Source organism: Alligator mississippiensis, chromosome 3 (assembly GCF_030867095.1).
Source record: "Alligator mississippiensis isolate rAllMis1 chromosome 3, rAllMis1, whole genome shotgun sequence".
Lineage (NCBI taxonomy): Eukaryota > Metazoa > Chordata > Crocodylia > Alligatoridae > Alligator > Alligator mississippiensis.
Window position 1 is genome coordinate 20,892,280 of NC_081826.1, and position 18,749 is coordinate 20,911,028.

At 46.0% G+C, this 18,749-nt stretch overlaps 1 protein-coding gene across 3 annotated transcripts in view; it reads right to left on the bottom strand.

Moving 5' to 3' along the window:
- The window catches only part of ZHX2 (zinc fingers and homeoboxes 2), a 127,644-nt gene that overhangs the window by 61,646 nt on the left and 47,249 nt on the right, over nt 1-18,749 (bottom strand). For all 3 annotated transcript variants that reach the window (XM_059723790.1, XM_006269846.4, XM_059723791.1), the window contains exon 2: nt 9,730-9,802. The gene's annotated coding sequence lies outside the window, so the exon portion shown is untranslated. The remainder of the gene's footprint in view (nt 1-9,729; nt 9,803-18,749) is intronic.

Genomic DNA, 18,749 nt, shown 5'->3' on the forward strand with positions numbered 1-18,749 from the left:
CAAGTCGTGGCAGGCGAGTTGAGGGGAGGGGCAACACCCTGATAGGCCAGGCGGAGCGAGGCGCAGGCTCCACACTGAGGTAGAGCAAACCAAGAGGAAATGAGCAGCATGAGGTTATATCAGAACTCCAGCTTGTGGGGCTTACAGGCCTGACTCGTGGCCGTAACAGAAATGCCTCCATTATGCTGCCATCCAGACTGTCCAGAAGGGAGGCACCTACCTACCTGGATGTCTAACTGGCACAGAGTGCACTGAATTCAGTACAAAGTGCAAACCATGGTCATGCTACCACCACTCTCCCCACCAGCTGCACAAAAGCCCAGTGGTTAAAGCACATGCCTAGGAAATAAAAAATCTAGGTTCTTGGCACTCCTCAGCCTGAGGGGGCTCAAAATCAGCAAGCGTGACCATGGGGATTGTGTTTCAGTATATTTTAGATCACTCAGGCATTAGTCGGGCTGTGTGGAAACCTTAATGGTTCAGGGATTTTGGTAAACTCTAGGCACCTCTAAGTTGGACTGAAAAACACTTAAGTAGTAGATGGCCAAGTATTTCATGTATACCCACAGGCTAGGTACAGACATTCAAAAACCCTGAGGTAGAATCAATTTAAGTTGCACGGTTTTCTGTAAGCGGTGTTGTTTCTATTAGTAACAAACAGAACGCACATTCACCATTTGGTGGAGGGGGCAAATCTTAGACTGGGGTCTGCTGTTTTTAAACCAGTCTGTGAGCTGAACTTCTGTTCTGTTACAGGTATAGACTGGTTCCTGATCACTTATACTAATGTAATGTCTGTACTTGGCCATAAAAAATAATGAAACCTGAGGCTCTCACAGTTCTTCTCAGGAGGGTTCTTATACAAAATATCAACATTTACGGAGATGTAGGTGCTGTAAAGATGAAATGATCTATAGCAGGGCTTGGCAACCTGCAGAAAATGGCACACGAAGGCCTTTTGCTTGGTATGCACACCTTGGGGTGGATAGCAGGGAAGGTGCCAGGGCTACACTGCCACAACAAGCATCAGGCCCCTTGAGGCTTCCCTGCTGTCCGGCCCGGTAAGTCAGCAGCTTACAAGTGGAGATTGTGGGTGTTTTTGGCACTCTGCCTAAAAATGTTGCTGGCCCTTGATGTATATATTTAATGGCGTTTCAAAAAAATTTTAGAATGTTTTTGAAAGACTTGGTTCACTGTTATCAGTCTCTCCTCTAGGATATTTGGTTTCTTGGTGAACACAAAATGCTCACTTAAAAAAATAAATTACAATTAATTCTGTAGTCCAGTCTAGACACCGCATCAGCCCCTTCCACAGGCTGATAAGGAGTAGGGGGAAATATCCAACCTGACACACAAGGAACATGGAATAGACAAAAATCTGAATGATCTCATCAGGCAGATGAAGGTAAAATGAGGAATCCCAGCTATAAAGAAGAGTTTAATAAAGGCTATCATACCACTACCTCCTTACATAGCAGGCTTGACATTATATATTATAAAAGTGACAACCTTCAATTGTGGAGTGTAACTGCAGATTTGCATTACATTTGCTTTGTGTCGTGGGAACAGGCTTACATTTTCTCACAACTAATGATTTGCAGTGATTTTTTTTTTTTTAAGGGAGCTGACAATTTCATGCCAAGGAAAAAGAAAAAAAAGAAAGAAAAAGTGGCTCTGAAATATTCTTCATTACTAACCCTTTGTAGTAGAAATTCTAATAATTCTTACTCAGGCTTGCCAAAAGCAGAGTTTTCATTAAATATTAAAAAGCTATTTGTTGAAATAATGTTACCATAGCAACTACAGAAAGCTCAAATACCCTGGTGCTTCTGACTCACAGCATATTAATCAACCACTAGCTATTATTTAATGAGCACCCCCTACAAGGCCTTGCAGTAACGATATGGACACAGTAGTTGCTGAATCAATAGTCCCTGAGCATAGCCATCATCTGTGGTCACTTGAGTATTGGACTTCAGTCTCTTTGTTATGGTAAATGCCTGTTGCACATAGCATCTGTCCTCACTTTGGATGAAAAGGCATCTTTGAGGATCTGGGTCTAAGTTAGGCGCCTGAGTACTTGTGAGATCTTCTGCCAAAATGCTTTGGATTGTGCCTACTGGCATGCATTTTAAACAGGCCCTAAGTGATGGAGTTGTGGGATATAAAAGTTTTGCTGGCTTGAGTTTGAAATAGCTGCTCTGATGCCTGGAAATCACTAAGACATGAGTGAATTATGCAGCCCATCTCAAATGAGTACTAACAGAACCTTTAGGTCAGTCCCCACAGCCGGTTTTTTGTACCAGCTTCATGGCCAGAAAAATTTATCTCAGTAAAATAAAAATATATAATTACTGGGCCTATTCCTTATAACAGGTGCCTTGGCTAACAAAACCAAACGTACAGGGCTTGGAGAGTGAGAAAAATCAAGTTTGCCAAGGGCAAACACTTCCACAGCAAGCCCAGAAAAGCTCCTTTTATATTACAACTTTTAAGTTCATCCTAGGCTGATGAACAACTAGAAACAAGTTGTGGGCTTTATTGAACATTTATTTCTCACCTTTCCAGTAGTAGAAAGCTTTTATTCTCTACCTCTGTAGGATCCAAAGCTGTCATATTTTAAAAGTATAGCTTACATGGGGAATATTTATCCCCAGCTCAGGACTGAATGTCATTCAGTTGGGAGGCTCTGTGTTGGGATAAAACTGGGGACAAAAGTCTTGATTTCAGAGGGGTAGGAGGAGGAAACACTTTGAGAAAAATGGTGAGTCGTGAAGCTGTTCTGGGGTTTGTTGCGTTGCCGAGAGCAAGAGATGCAGACACAGGCCTCTCACCAATGCCATAATCACAGATCTACCTGCTGTTGTGGTTCAGTGGTGGCATCCTTGTCCGCCATGCAAGAGACCCGGTTTGATTCCTGTACACGCATATGACTACAGCCCTCGAGGCACTGATCTTGATTCTGTCTGGCCTTTGGGTTCTGTCTCAATGCCCCTAAAGGGGGAGGGAAGATCTGGGCAGCCTCCATACTCCTACCTAGGTGTATGTATTGATGGTCTTGGTGACCTCTCTCACACATGCCACGATCCAGAAGGATCAGCCCTTACCTACTGCTACAATCACAGACCTTTGCACGTTATTACCTTTTTTCTTTTATTACCACGCATCAGGCTCAGCAATGACAGCATATCCAAGAGAAATCTTTTTACTCAGTCAGTTTCTTCTCAAATAGTCTCCAAATGTTTGCTGTTCCTTTCCCCCCTTGACTTCTACTGGTGGCACCCAGGATTTGCCCAGGTGGTTCCCCAGCCTGGGTCTGCTTGGCTTTGCAGATCATGTACTATCGGTTCACTAGGACAGTAGATGACCATTGCACCTACTGGATGCAAATTCCACTTACCCCTTAGGACAATCACTGTTGGAAGACATTAGTCTATAGATTTCTTTCCCCCCTTTCATTTCACTGGGCATGTCTACACGAGATACTATGTTGCCACAGCAAAGAGCTACAGCCATGACAGCAGCTCATCACTACAGTGATGCAGCACTGGTGGGCACAACCTGTGACACTGACACTATGTCATCATAGCAATGAGCTACCTTGTTATAGTGAGTCACTACAGCAATGTAGCTGGTATAAATAACCATGCACCACTAGGATGCTGCAGTAACAGCTGCTGCTGCGCCATGGGGGGGATGTGTAGATGTGCCCACTGAGGCCAGAATTTCACCTGTGTGTCCTATCAACCAGAGCTGCAGCAAGGGTCCTTAACAATTCAGAGATTTGAGTCCCAAGGTAATATACTCAATTGGAAGTGGAAGAAGGGGGAATGAAAAAAAATATTAGTTTTTCTTGGTTAAAGCCATGCCATTGCTCAAACTGGTTTGGTTTCACACTTTTAACAAAATAAATAAATAAAATAAATAAATATATATGACTTCGTAGTTATTAATCAGAGGAAATGTGATTAATGTATCAGCACTCGGTGTGCCAGGTTTCACTTCTTGCTGCTTTGTTTGGGTGTTGCAGACTGTGACTATGACAACCACAAGCAATTCTTGGACTGATGCAATTTGTGACATCCTGCTCAATGGAAAAAAATTCTGACAGTTAAAAAAAAAAAAAAAAACTTTTGAAAAAGAGCGTGGTTTTTGTTCCACTTCCTTGAAGTACTGCAAGCTTGTGTCAGGCCCTGATCTACTTACTGTAATGGGTACTGCTCACAACACCTAGACAGAACAAAATAATGGCATTCAGCCTCAGAACGGTTGAAGGAGCAAAGCCAAGTGCTTAGGAAAATCTGATTCTCCATGTACAAGCTGGAGTGTAATTTCATGGCAATATGGAATGAACCTCTTCAAACTGTCTGTGCAGGGGCTGACTGCATGATCCAGTAGGTATGTTCCAGCTTTACCTACTGCTCTATGATCTGGTCTCAAGATTATCTGATGACCGGAGCTCAGGCTCACAAAAGCTCATGCTATACGTCTCTGATTTAGCCTATAAAGGTGCAAATGTACCCTGTCTTCTGCCTGACTTCAGACTAACACAGCTAAGTACCTCTCTCCGCTCGAGATCAAAGACACGCAGCTTTATTTAAGCCCAGAGCCTGTAAGCACAGGATTCCCTTTGCTTCCTGACCACCTTCTTCTACCCCATAACATTCTTCTTAGCTGTCTTTTTAACTACATGCCGTCTTAGCCTAGCACAGATGAACAATGGATAGAGGGAACACAGGGGAAAAAATCTGCCTATTAGTTTTATCTTGAGTTAGCTGTTTAGAGAGATGGGCTTTCTGGTGAGGCTGAGAACAAATCTCTTAGAAAGCCTACAGCTAGAGCTCAACCTTGCATTGTATACAAAAGGAGAGGGAAGCATAGAAAACTGCCCGCACGCTGCTACATTTTGCACAGTCATTACCATGCACATCCAGTGCAGACATTCATATAATATCATTGAGGTCTTTCTGCACTTTCCTAGGGTTAGAAACAAGCTTGATAATCCAGCATTGAGGTTTTAAAAACCAATACAAATCTTTTCAGAATGGTAAGCATGGACTCTTATCTCCTTTATGCAATCCACAGAAATCCAAGAGTCCATCCTATCACATGCAATATCACTACCATGCTTCTGAATTAGATGCTGGAAGTAACAACATGGATTTAAAACAAACCGCACACTCTGAGAACAGGTCACCCATAAGAAGCTGGCCAAACTCACTGTATTGATTGTGAGAGCACTTTTCTCAATTTACATTGATATAACTGATATCAGGCCTCATGGGCACATCATCAGCTGTCAGGTAGCCAGGAAAAAGGAGTTTGGAATTCTTATAGTCAGGGCAAAACGTCCTATTTATCTAAGAGACAGAAAATTTCAGGGGTATATTCAAGAGAGGCTGAATGAGTCTGCCTCTATCATGTACGTGGGTTAATGGGAAAGTCACATCTTCTTATTTACTCTGAGATTTACTTCAGTCCACGTTCCCATGTCACAGGTCAACATTTAGGCCTCCGCATTTGGAAAGGCATGTTGAGGTCCCAGGGGTGGCTGTGACACCCTCTGGTGGCTCTGCAACAATGTCCCGCTCTGCCCCTAGGATGCCTTCCCGCCACGCCTTGATGCAATATTAAGATTAAAAGGGAGACTGCCCATGGGCCTTTGTATGGGCCCCAGTCTGCCTGAATCCACACTGGGGCTCCCCGACACCCTACTGGTCTCTCCAGCACTGCTTCTGGGCCCCTCTATTCCCGGGCCCCTTGAGGAGCCCCTCTCTCCATGCCACTGCAGGGCACCTATAGAGTTAAGGACTAATTGTGTGACTCCATTCTTCCCCCACATCATGCCCCAAAGCCTCGTGGGTGTTACTGTAATATTGTTTGCCTATTGGGGCTTTGGTCTCCTTCCCTTTCCTCTTAGCTAGGCCTCCTAGCCCGGACCCACTGTAGTGGACCTGGCTTTGAGGCACCAGCTCTGGTCTAGCCCTTTTGGGCACCTGGCACCTGTGGCCTCGCTCTCTGCCCTGCTCTGGGCTCAACATTCGTTTGGGCCTCTGGCAGGGCTCATGGTGATTTTGTGCAAGGTAATAATGGGACCTCTGTATACCGCTCCTTCCAGTCCCAACCCAAACCGCCAGTGCTAAACCGCAACCCTCTGAGCCCCACCAGGGATCCACCTGCAGCACTGCAGCCCCTCCAGCGTTCTCTGGTAGCTGCCCTGGGACCAGGAGCTCCTATCCCTGTGGCTTGCAGGGCTAGACTAGCTTGCTAGCCCGAGCCTTGGACTTATATCTTCCCAGGGCCCTGCCCCCTCCTGGTCCGCTGACTACCCTGGACTGCCTTCAGGTGCCTGCTGACTACCTAGTTGCATGGCGAACTTCAGCCGCTGCATCCTGCCAAGCCTGCAGTGCTCCCTCTCTGGGCTGCTTCTCCCTCAACGGGACAGAGCGCCCCAGGCTCTGTTACAGGCACTAAACACTGTGATGGTGGTATGCTCAGCTCCTAAAGAGAACTCCATATTTTTACTAAGCAGTTGTTCTGACTGACCTCTGTGCCATAGGCTCTTGAAGATAAAAAAGGGGCTGGGAAAGCATCTAAAGTTCCTTGGCTAGAGAATAGTTAACATGAGGAGAAGGAAAAGAACTGAAGAAGGAGTAGGGAGGTAATGGAGAAGGATTATTTTTTTCCCCAATCCCATAAAATCTCTGTACTCTGCACTTAAAAGCAGCACGCATCCTTGGAGGACTGAGCTTCTAGCCTCAAACACTGGCAATTATGGATAGTAAATGTGCAGAAACCAAACTCACTCAGCTCCAGGTTCTCCCTCACCAGTAGCATAACTAAAAGCAATAACAGGGGGCACTAGCCTTTATGAAGGAGGGAACGGGTGCAAAAACAGAAGCCACCAACAGCATTGCAGAACCTGGTGCTGCCCCATGTTTACAAATAAGCTTTAAATCTACAAAAGAATAATGCATATGGATAACAGGTTTCTTGAATGCCACCCAAGTACCTACATTTGATTCTACACCTCTCCTCAGTCAACATCCATGCCTTGACTTTGGTCCACTTTGAGCTACCAACCTGGATTTGAGCAGTGAAGGTGCACAAACACAAGGCGGTCTTTCCAAGCTCCCCTTCATGCCCGTTGCCACCATTTACAGATGTTAGCAGTGTGCTGGAATTTATAAGCAAAGTGGCCTTCAGAATTTTCAAAATAGGGATTCAATACTGTCTGCTTGGTTAGGAGTCTATCTACTGGGGCCGCAGGAGAGAGGAATATCATGTTGAACATTGGGGGAAGTCAGTGCCCTGGCTTGTTACTGTACAGGAACGGAGCAGTTCCAGAACAGGTGCATTACAACCCTCTTAAAGTGGGATGGGGGGAAAGGGGAATCACTTGTATTTGGAAAGCAATTTAGAGCAAAGTGAATAAGAAACTTTAGAAGCAACTGTCTAATGCAGCGACTCTCAATTACGGTGCCACAAGATCCTTCTATGGGTGCTGCTCAATATTAGCACTGTTAGGTGCGCAAACACTTGCACATGATTCATAAGATAAACTCAGAGATTTCAAATAGGAATCCCACAGAGTCCAAAACATTCTGCTGTGGTTCTTCTGAGCTCTTTGCAAGAGCAGAATTCATAGAATCATAGAAGTCGGGTCGGAAGGGACCTCGTAGATCTTCAAGTCCGACCCCTTGCCTGGGCAGGAGGAAAACTGGGCTCAAATGACCCCAGCCAGGTAGGCATCAAGCCTCTTCTTAAAGACCCCCAGGGTAGGAGCCAGCACCACTTCCCTTGGAAGTTGGTTCCAGATCCTAGCCGCCCTGACTGTGAAGTAGTTCTTACGTATGTCTAATCTAAACCTACTCTCCAACAACTTGTGGCCGTTATTCCTTGTTATCCTGGGGGGCACCAGGGGAAACAAGGTCTCCCCCAAACCCTTCTGGTCCCCCCTAGTGAGTTTATAGACAGTCACCAGGTCCCCCCCCCAGCATTCTCTTGTGAAGGCTGAACAGGTTCAGGTCCCATAGCCTCTCATCGTAGGGTCTGCCCTGCTGTCCCCTTTTGAATGAGTGAAATTTAGAAGCTGGCATTTTCTGAGTCTAAAAAGGTTGAGAATAACTGGTCTAATGTATGGTTATGTTCAGAAAGAGACTCACTAAAGAGGCTACCTTTCTAATATACCTGTCCCCCATTCCAGTCATATCTGCTGACTTTGAGGGGATGGATACATTTCTATACTTTCTGGCACAGCAGAGTCAATACAACTGCAGAAAAAAGGAACTGGATTCTGTTCTGATTCATACATCATAAGAATGGGCTTCCTTCGAATTGCTGAACCTTGGCAACTTGACAGAAAAAGCACAGCCTGATTTCAGACCTCAGGTGGCATTTTAAACACTGTGATCTAGCAAAAAACCACACTTGTGATTCCAACAGTGAGCATGAACTATAGGTGATATTGAAGGAGGACAAATATTAATCTCTACCTCCATCATAATTCCAGCATCACTTCAACATTTCTGATGTCTTTTACTTTCACAATTGACTGAAACACAGATGAAATGACTGATTGAAGAGTTTTTGTCCCTTCCTCGCAGGGTTTTTTATGGAACCACTTCTTTCAGTCTCACGCCTGTTGATAAATTTTTCTCCTTGCTTGTTTCTTTCCCCAACACAGATCCACTTTGGCTCAGGGCTCATTCTGCATTCTCTATGGCCCATCTTTGCCAAAGGATTTACACTGGTGTAACAGAGATGAATCCTCATACCACTGAGGCCAAAGGGGACCTGAAATTCTGTGGAATTTTAGTTAAAAGCAGACACCATTGCATGTGTAAGAAAAAGCTGGAATTCCCTGTATCTTGTTGATTTTAATATCCAAGAGCATAATTTGTAAGGATAGAGAACAGTCTAACTGAACATACAACTGCAAAAAGACCCTAGCTTTGACACAGTCCAGAATAAACCCCATGTCTGACTCCTTGACCTAGCCAATTTTAATTCCCTACCTTCCAAAGTCTAATATTTAAACTAGAGAGCAAGAACAGAAGCACTTCCTATATCATGACAAACTTGGATCCCCATATATTCTGGAACAACAGCACATGAATCCCCTGGAACCAGCACCTGGGTCCTTTCAGGGTGCCTCCAATTTTCCCATGCCAGTTGCTCCACTTGACTCCGTATGTGGTTTGATCTAAGAGGACCTAGATACAGGGTCTGAGGTTTACCACTCGATTTGTTCCTTATTCCAATGACACAAGTGGGGAACAAAATCCAGCTGTATTCGGAGGACCCTTGCTACTCCCTTAAGAATACACAGGCTTTCTGCCAAAGAAGAATTCTGCACCTCATCTCTTCCACAACATGAAAAGCTGATTTTCTCTTTCAGGGGCACACTGGTCCTCGTAAATGATAGCCAACTTCGGATGGTGCCAGTTGTCCATTTTGTTATCCCTTTACTCAGTTAAATACACCCATGTGGTTTATGTCTGAAGCAAGATTGTTCTTTAGCCTGTGCTGTAACACATTGCTGACTTTATTTTGTGGCTTAAAGGAGATGCCAAAAAACAGACAAGTGGTTCCACAGCATTAGATTTACGCCCTATAAAAATGTCTTAAATAAAATGTTTTTGCTTTTGCTTTGATCTTCTATCCCTTTTATTCTGTTTGACCAAACCCAAGTTTCTCATTTAAAACCAAACAGATACCACTACTCACCAGGAACTTGCCCCTTACATCATGGGAATCTCAGTACTTCTACCTCTTTGAAGACAGGCAGAACTTCTGACACCTAAAGGAGAAAGGAAAAGAGGCATAACTTATCAGAAGGGAGAAAATGCAGGCAGCTACCCCAATGTTTGTTAAACCCCAATGCCAGTTAAAAACCAGACAGGGTGAGATGCACAGCGAGTAACAAAAGCATCAGTTTTTTTGGGTTTTTTTGGCTGACTCTTCTGAAGTGAGTGACAGACGAAAGACAATGAATGTCTGATTCTACAAGGCTTTCCTTGAGGGTGTTCAGAGCAAGTTCTCTCATTGCTTAGGTACTTGGGGCAAGCAGGAAATGGAAAATCCCACATTTTAACATCCCCAAAAACCCCCAATGGTGCTAATATTATATACCAGAAATACTCTTCAGTGATCCAGCATAGCAGATATGACCTGCTCTGCTAGTCTAGTGGAGATATGACATCTTAAAAACAGTCATATTAGGGTGTGGTGCAGTTCTAAGAAGGGCACTGGCAGTTCTCAACAGAAGTCCTGTTGCCAGCAGAGTAATTAGGGGTGGGCAAGTGAGGCATCGGCCCCAGGCGCTGATTTAGAGGGGGTGGCAGCGGTAGCAATAACTGGGGGTGGGCATCAGCAGCAGCCAGCGACTGAGTTCCTGGGACATGTGGAACTGAAACCCCGTCAGGGTTTTGCCCACGGCACAAATCTTGCTAGTGAGACTTCTTCATGCTGCCTCATTGGACAGGCTCATTTTCTATGCCTGACTTGCTAAGAGCTGGCTTTACCCATCTCTGATTTAGAAAGGAAGAGGCATCAGGGGCAAGTCTTGTTTTCAGCAACTACAGCAAATCACTGATGATAAAAAACAGTGACTGAAGGACTGTGCGAGAGAGATGGCAAGTCCTGAAGTCTGCACAGTGTACATACAGTTTGGAAAGAGGTAGGAAATGAATAATCATGGGAACAGTAAGAACCAGGGAAACCATAGGCAGCAGATGTCACGTTTAAAGTGACTGGCTTTAGAGAAAAGAGCAAGAATATGGGTCACCTCAGTCAGTAGGGAGAGAGTGCATCACCTTCATTTTTAATGTAAACTAAAGGATTTGGAGAGAAATCTCTCCCTGGCTTGTTACTGAACTGAATGGGAAGCTGGAAAATCTGAAAAAAGACTGGGAAGGAGGACCAGGGAATTTTTTGCTTCTTTTCATCAAGTTAGAAATCTAGCAAAAGTTCTACTAAACTCCCAGGTCCTTTCTGCTGGATCTGTCTTCTCCAAAAGGAAGAGGTGACTGGAAGCCCTGAAAGAACAAAGCTACTGGAAAGACTAGGAGGCCGGGCAATATTATACAGCTGAAATCACCGGGACGTCATTAGAGTAGCTAAAGCTGTACATTGATACAGAGTGGGTGCATCTACTTGTGCTCTTTACTGCAGAGGTGACTAATTAGCTCTGCAGTGAAGTGTCACTATACATGAGCCCGTATTAGGGTGCAGTAAATTAATTAACTCCACTGTAAAACAGTACAGTCTAGGACAAGTACTAGGCTAAAGCAGAGTAGTTGCATGCATTGAAACGCACTTGTAAGATGATGAGCACGGATGGATGCGGCACACGAGCGTTACAGTGCCGGGGCTGCCTGCCGGCTAGCCCCACTCTGTAGCACCTTCATGACCAAACCAGCCCTTCTGCAGCAGGCTGAGCTGGGGCGGAGCAGCCCTGGGCCAGCAGGCTGGCTCCCTGAGCTCCCTGCCAGCTGGGGTTGCTTTGCCACAGCCCAATGTGCTGTGGTCCCCAGTGCACGTGTAAATGCTGTACCCAGGAGCAATAAACTCTGCTGCAAACTGCCCTAGGGTTTATTGCCATGTGCTAATTGCATGTGTAGGTACACCCAGTTAGAAGAAAATTGCACCCATTTGGTCCAATTTCAAAGAAAAGTAGGCAAAACACCGGGGGTGGGCAAAATGGCCGATCCATCCAGCAGCTGGACTCCATTTCCCAGCAGCCCCTGCCTACATGGCTGGGGCTGGTCTCCATGGAGATCCCAGGGGTTGCCAGGAACACCAAAGGCAGCTATGCTGGCAGCGCAGGCGGTAGTGCAGGGCAGGGGGCTACTCCAGAGCCGCTGGGATTTTGCAATGGGGCAGCTTGCTCCGGAGCTAGGGCAGAGCTGTGATTTGTAGCCTGCACGCTCTGGGCAGGGGCGCGCAAGCAGGGGATCACGGCTCTGCCCCGGCTCCTTGCCCCAGTGACAGCCTGGTCTGGAGCAGGGGCAGAACCGTGATTCAGGGCAGCTGGGAAATGGAGTCCACAGCCGACCAGATCTGGTCTGCAGACCAGACTTTGCCCGCCCTGTGATACACTCATCCCCTGAGCTGTAATTTTCAGAAGCAATTAGTTACTGTCACCGGGGACATCTTTTTGTACTCTCAGGCCTCATGCTTTTCACTTCTCTTGGGAACAAGCTCCAAGATTCTTCAACTCTCGGACCCTGTGCAGGATGCAGCACCCTCTGCAGGGACCAGACACCCCAAGCTGAAGTTTGCAGTAACCCAAAACAGCCTTAAAATCATGCTGGTAGGAGTAAAAGCATAATCGTAAGAAAGGAAGGGGTTTGGAAACAACATAAACGTTTCTCTTATTTTGACAGCAAGGCCAGAGGCCTAATCTCTTAGAGTTTGGGTCTCAATCTTCTTGTTTGAGATGGATTGCTACTTGAAAATGCTGTACTTTTCCCTGGGGTGAGCCAGGCCATTCTATCCAGCCTGCGGGACCCCTAAAAAATTAGTAAATTAATATTTATTTGTTCCTGGCTGCCTGCCAAAGCTGACAGGAGCCAGGGGCAGTAGGATCCAGGGGAGTCCTCAGCAGAACGGAGCAGCCCAGCCCCGCCCACTCCCAGCCATTTCACTCTCATCCTGCCCCCGCCGTGCACCACATGGCCCCTGGCTGTATTGCCGCACCGAGGAGCACAGGGCCACACCAGCATGAACATGTATGTGTGTGTGCGTGCAGGCAGAGGTAGAGTGTCTGCATGCGCATGTTCACAGGGCGAGTCCCACACACACACCCCACCATACACAAGCACCCACATCCCCCTTGCACTGCCATACATGCAGACCCCCCACATCCCCTCATACACCCCAGCCATGCCCCCACACACCCCATACCCACACACTCGCAGCCCCTATACACACCCTCCCACGATAGACAAGAGTAGGGCTTCATTTTAAGCTGCTGTGCAATCACCTCTATGTACACTACACAAATGCATGTAAAACAGGACAAAAATAGTTTTTGAAATCAAATTAATGAATGATGTAGATGTTTGCTTTTTAAAATATAATCTGGCATTTTTCTGGTTCCGAGATGACAAAACCCCTTGCTGAAAGCAGTGCTTCTGGGGGGAGAGGGAAGGGACTTCAGGTGACAAAGGTCAGGGGGTGGGACTTCCAGTCACAAGATGGTGACAAGGGGCGGGGCACCTGTCAAGAGGCAGGGCTACCCATGCAGCCCTCGATAGTTTGCCAAAACTTGGTAAGTGGCCCTCTGCCCAAAATAATTGCCTGCCCCTGAAGTAGCCTCTTCTCAAATTTACCCCAAGTTTTCATACAGTCAATCCCCTTATAACAACCAGACAAACATGTAGTAGTCATAAATATTATAGGCAGTCATAAATATTACAATAGGCATCTCCGAGCCAAATGCTCATAGCAGTTATTTTGTTGGAAAATTATTATATTTGTGACTTTGGCTGAGAGAAAGCCCACATCTCCAACCTATTTTAAACTGGTGTTGCTACTCAGGATATTAGACTAAATCTTGCAATATTCTGTTTTTTTCTTAAAATTGAGTATTCTGGAGGCAAGTGATTTTGAAAGAAATCTCAGATTCAACACAGTAGATGGAAAATGAAAATCAAACTCAAATGTATTAGGTATTTTCATCAGTCTTATGATTCATTGGTCCCTGGCATGATTTTTGGATGCCTGGGGCTGGCAATGCAAGAATTAAATCAGGTGATAAGCAATCATGTATCTAGTACATTTCATTCACGCATTTCTAAGAATTTACAATAGGTAGGCAATCATCATAGCCTTTCGTGCCTGAGTTTTCCTCATCTGTGAAATGGTAATGAGCCTTGCCCATGTTACCTCACCAAGTATTTGTCTACACAGGCAGTTATTCCCAAGTTCTTTATGCTGAGTTGGTTTAATTCAGTGAAAGCAACACTCTTGCAAATAAAGCATGGGGTAAGACACGCATGCAGGAAATTAACTGCTACTAGCCAATTTGCTTTTAAGTTCACACTTTACCTTAATCTGAATTAAATTCCCAGTGTACACAAACCCTGAGGTACTGACAGAAATGAGAACAGAACCCACATCTCCTGACTCCCCGCTCACTAACCTACTTTTTATGGTCCAAGCTGCCTCCAGAAAGAAAAGGGTGACTGAGCTCTTCCGCTAATAAAAACATTTTAATGATTTACAAAAATCTCTGTTAGAAATGGATTCTATAAGCACAAACGTTCCCAGGCAGGCTTTGCAAACCAAACGGTACTGCACCAAAAACTGGAAAGCAAAACAGCTGTTCATTGCTCATGCTGAATGGAAGCGATTCCCCAAGATAAATGGACTGTCAGGAGCTCTTTAGCAATCTAAAACACACATCTAGAAGGGATGCATCCGTGGGACAGAGGGACGAAGAGGAGAAATAACAGCCCGACAGAAGTGTTCCTTTGGGATTATTAGAACTGGAGGAAAAGCACTGATTTTTGCATAATAAAATTACATTAATGTAAAAGGAAACTGAATTGGGAGCCTTCGAAGACTTTCTGTCTTTAGCTGTGCTTGCTCTTAAAGACAAGACCTCTGACTTTTCCTCAGAAGATGCCAACACAGTAGTTTAAACCCTACTGAAGGTGCAGAGAAAGTGTCAGTGGGCAACAGAACACATGCATAATGAAAAACATCTGCTGGCAGAAAGCAGCCCGAGGATTTTCTGGCTCTTCCTATGTGCACTTCACATAATACATTTCTGAGCAGACACAAGCTTTCTAGCTCCAGCATTCCCCAGGGGGGTGCTTGCAATGCAGAGCTCTAGCAGGAGTGGGAGAGGCAGTGGGTATGTGTTAGGTTTTCCCTTTCTATCAGCAGAAATCTAATAGGCATCAAAAAGTGTTGTTTCCTTCCCAAACTAAAACAAGACTATATTGCAGTCTTGTTAGTGAAAAGAGGGCTGATTAAGTAATCACCCCCTCTTCCTTTTTTTAAAGACATCATCCTTCACTAAATTATTTTCATCATTGACCGCAAATATCCTGATTCATAATCAGGAAACCTCCCACTTCAGCTAACCAGCGCATTCCAGATCCGTCATGTCACATGAACTGAGAAAAAAGACTCGTTCAATTTGGTTGTTATCCCTCCATCCACATGAGCTACAGAGCACTTCCCGTGTCTGCGTCTGCGCTGCCCTGTCCTTCCCATGCCTGGGCAGCGGAGGCTTGTCTAAGGGAAGAATGCACTGGAGAGGAAATGTGGTAAGCGCACTGCGTCATGCTGGGGTGACAACGTCTGAAGCACAGCTTTTTAGCTTGAACTGGTGACTCTTCCCAGGCCTTTTACCCAAGTTCTTTTTTCTACCAATAACATAGGGTTACCATGTTTTTAGTTTAAAAAAAAGAGGACATCTGCAGGGGGAACGGAGGGGGGAGCAGTGATATGCTTGTGCCCTACCCCTGCCCCTCACTCCCAAGCCACAGCCCTGCTGCTGCCCCTCACTCCTGACCCACAGTACCCTGCCCCCCAAACCATGCTGGTGCCCCTCACTTCCAACCTGCAGCCCCCACCATCCCCGCTCATACCCCTCACTACTGACCCACAGCCTCCTGCCCCCCCCGGCCATCCCCGAAAAACTCCCCCAACCCCTTCCTCTGCCCTGCTGCAGCCCCAGCACTGGCAGGCCGTCAAACTCGTGCGCAGAGTATGTGATGCCCTGCCTCTAATCAACTTTCCCTGCTGCCCCCAGCCACAAGCAGCTCCTTGCTGGAACAGAGGTAGAGCAAAATCCTGGACATTTGCAGATATTTAAAAAAACCCACCCAGATGGAGATGGGAGGACCCAAAAAGAGGACATGTTCAGAGAAACCTGGATGTATAGTAACCCTAGATAACATGAGTAGTATTAGATAGAAGTGGTACATCAATTATCAAGACTGGGGTATGTCTCTTTCTGTGGGACCACAATATTTCAGAGAATTTAAGAGTTCTTTAAGGGACATAAGCACTGCAAATTAGCCAGGCCCCTAGTTGGCCTCTTGTAAGTGGGCCCTGACAAAGCAGTGAGTACTTCCTGGATGCACATAAGAAGATGGTGCAGGTGTGGAAAAAAATCTAGCTGAAACAAAGCTTCAAACCCAATGTGAACTATGCTGATGATGGCAGAGGTGCAAAGAAAGCAGGGTGGATAAAAATCAACCATTACAAAAGAACAACCCCTCCCCTGCCCCCCCCCCACTGGATTTTTAAAATGTAATCTTTTTATTTTTGTTAAGATGCTTTTTTTTCACCTATATAAAGATAGCTTTAATTTAAGATATATTAAAGCTCAAAGACATCATCATGGAATAGGGATTGTAACTTCTAATTATATACTATTTGAGACAATATATTCATGTAACATTTTTAGAAAAGTATTATAAATAGGTCACAACATGCCATGAACTATATTAGTGGCCCAATCTTATGGGGTTCCCAGAGGCTCCTCTATAGATTAGTTAAGATTAAAGAAAACCACTCTGCCCAATGTGACTCAGTGCTCAGTCTAGAACAGGGGTAGGCAACATTTTTTGGCCGGAGTGCCAGAAAACCCACAATGTCTACCTTGGAAGGTGCCAGAGTGCCGGCCTGCCAGAAAAACAAAATGAGGGCGGGGGAAGGTACATGGCAGGATGCACTGCATATTAGTATATTTAATAATAATAATAATAAATGTTGCCTTTGTTATTGTGTATTCCTTTTTTGTTGAGCATGTTGCAATGAGAGAGAGAGAGAAAGGAGAGCAGAGAGAGAACCAGGCACACACAGAGAACCACGTGCACAAACACAGAGAACCAGAAGACACCCAGAACAGACACATGCACACAAACATCCAGAACCAGACACACGTGTGCACACAGACACACAGAACCAGACAGAGGCAAACAAAACACACAGAACCAGTTGTGCAGGCACATGGAGCCGGGCTCCTGGGCCACTGGACAAAGTCCAACTAAACAATGCCCTGGTCCCGCTAGAGCCCCTATGCTACTCTGGGAGCCAGCCCCCGGGCTGCAGCACAGCTCACAGAGGCCCTGGCCTAGAGCCTGCCCAACAGCCCACCCACCCCGCACAGTTAAGTCCGCAAACTGTGCGCTGCTCCTGGCAAGGGGCAGTGCCAGCCTCATCCTGGTGCGTGAGCTGGGCCTGGGCTTGGAGTGGGTGGGTGTCAGGCAGGCTCAGCTGAAAGCAGCCTGGGCTCTGTGATTGGCAGCAGCTACCAGAGCCTGGGCTGGCAGCAGCCAGGAAGCTGCAAACAGCTACTCCGGCATCAGCTCCATACCGGTGGGTGTACATATGCCTCAGAGTGGATGGTGGGGATAAGGCCTGAGGCAGCACAGCCCTTCTGCTGTCCGCTCTGAGGTGCACGTGCAGTTGGTGCCAGCAAGGAGCTGATGCTGGGGCTGTGGAGCCCGGCGCAGCTGTTTGCAGCCTGCCCACTGCCTGCTGCAGCTGCCCAGGGCCCAGACTGGCTACAAACAGCTGTGCTGGGCTCTGGAGCCCTGTGCCAGGAGCGGGGGAGAGACCACTGCCCCATGCCCCTCCCCCACTGTCTGCTCCGAGGCACGTGTGCATCCGCCAGTATGGAGCTAATGCCGGAGCCTGGAGCAGATGTTTGCAGCCTGCTGGCTGCAGCTGGCCCAGGCTCTGGGTAGCTGCTGCCAACCACAGAGCCTGGTCTGCTTGCAGCAGGACTTGCAGCCACCCAGCTGCCTGCTGACAGCAGCCCAGGCTTCGTGGCTGGCAGCAGCTGCCTAGAGCTCAGGCTGGTGGTGGTGTGCTGAGCAAAATGGCCTTGCATGCCATGCTTGGCACATGTGCTGGGGATTGCTGACCCCTGGTCTAGAAGATCCCATTAAGCATCTCCGTGATGCTTGGCTTCAGTTCTCAAACTGTGGATAACATCCTTGTTAACAGCAGTATATGGAGATAAGAGATAACAGATCTGACTACCTACCCATCAGCCCTATTGTCTCTCTGTAAGTTTGTGTATACAGAGTCAAGCCCTTAACTCTCTGTAAAAGTGCAAAGTTTCAAGAAATTAAATGGATAGAGGACTGTTGGGGTGGAGTAGATCTGGGCAAGGAGAAGGAGTTTGGAGAAAATGCAAGAAGAAACAAAAGAGAAGCACTTTGAGTCGACTATTCCAGAAGTCTTGAGGGATAAGTTTCTGAGTATAGCTTCTCCATTGATTTGAGATCTAGTGAGGGAATGGTATGGTAGAAGGGAAAACCGAACATGGCAGCAGGCTTGCTAGGCTGTAAACGAGACCCCATTTGGGAATATTTTAATAAAAATAATATCAAACAACAAGAATGCATTTTTTATAGAAATCAATGATTAAATTGAGGCTTCCTGACCTGTGATTTAAATTGTGGTTTAAATCATTATTTAAATCGATTAGATTTAAATTTAATCTACCCTGAAAGTACCTGAAAAATGAGTACATGGAGATCCTGCCTGCCTCCAATAATTCCTCAAATCAACAAGAAACATTCAAGCAGGCAAAGCATCAGAAAGGGCATAATGGCAGCAATTCTTGGAAGTTTCCCTCTAAAACGGGAACCCTGAGGCTCATAGCTTTTGAGTATATGCAGTGCAGCCCTGGTCTGATATTTTTCACTCTGTCAAATACATGTATTTTTCTAAAAATTACCATAATAAAAACTACAACCCTAGTGATCTGA